Here is a 1,308-nt window from a genome sequence, read left to right as displayed (position 1 = left end):
GTCTGACCCCAAAGGTGTGCTCCAGGCTTGCTGTTTGGATGGACCAGGCACAGCTGGTGGCTTCACAAGACACAAAGGCTCCATGGACCATCCATTTGCTGTCAATTTTTCAGTGATGTTGGGTGCTGCTGGGCCAGCTCCATCTTTCTTCCACAGTAATCAAAGGAAATGCACCCTAGTCTTGAAGTCTGGTGGTTCAGAACTGAAACCTTAATGGCTTTCCTTGGCTTTTTTTTTTTCCTCTCTTTTATGAAGCATAGGATGTTTAGAACTATGGAAGCAGTGCAAGAAAAATATTAATGAATAACTATGGAGTGCAGACATTAATGCATTCCTTTCTCTTGAAATAACTGGCTTTTCTCTGTGGGGTCTGTAACAAAAAAAAAGTGTCTGCAGAGTCTGAACCTGCTGTATAGAAGCCAAAGTAGATGATGATTTAGAACTTCACTGGCTTTTTTTTTTTTTTAAACGTATCTCTGTATTTATCATGTTGCAAAAAATCTCTTTCTCTGAGAAATGTTAAACCTAAGGAACAGGGGCAGTTCTTGAGATTCTGGGTGATGGAAAGTATGAATAAATAATGATTTTGGGGATCCTCTCCCACTGATCCTCTCCACCCCAAACTCCAACTGATGCTGGAGAGGAAGAATTAAGCATTGCAAGCACCCCACCAATGGAGTTCCCCAGTGGTGGGTTCTGAAGTACCAAGCAGCTTTTCAGCTTTTCTTTTCCCGCAGTTATGGACCAAGGGCTACATGCAGCAAATATGGGGCTGTGCTATAGTAACAATTCTCCCAGGATTGAATTGCAGGTCAGGGCAGAAACCTGCAGGTCAGGTCAGAGGCAGTGGCACTTCACAGCAGGAGCTGCTCGTCCTTTCATGGAACAAAATGCAAAAGGAGGACGGTGGAGAACCCCATTGCTGACTGCCAGTGGAAATGGGAACGGTGCATCCCTGTGCCCAGAGAGGCTGCACAGGTACATATCCAGGTGCCCAGTGGAGAAGCAGGCGGCTTAAGCACCTGCTTGAGAAAAACAGATAGTTCTGAACCTTTGTTCACTCCTCGACCCCCTCCCTGGCTGTTTCTCCTTGGCGATTCCGCCCAACACCACCCCTTCCTCCTGCCCCGCTTCCACCGCGTGCCACAAGAGCTGCCAGCTGCCCACGGCTTTGTCCCGTGCCCGAGCCTGCCAGGGACCGAGCCCTCGCCGTTGCGATGGTTGTGCAACAGCGGCGGGCAGGGGTGCGGGACACCGCTGTGCGGGCGGGATCTCTGGCGGGAGCGCTGCCCGCGCCCGCCCGGCACC

The sequence above is a fragment of the Geospiza fortis genome, unplaced genomic scaffold, assembly GCF_000277835.1.
Source record: "Geospiza fortis unplaced genomic scaffold, GeoFor_1.0 scaffold361, whole genome shotgun sequence".
NCBI lineage: Eukaryota > Metazoa > Chordata > Aves > Passeriformes > Thraupidae > Geospiza > Geospiza fortis.
This window is presented reverse-complemented; position numbering follows the sequence as displayed.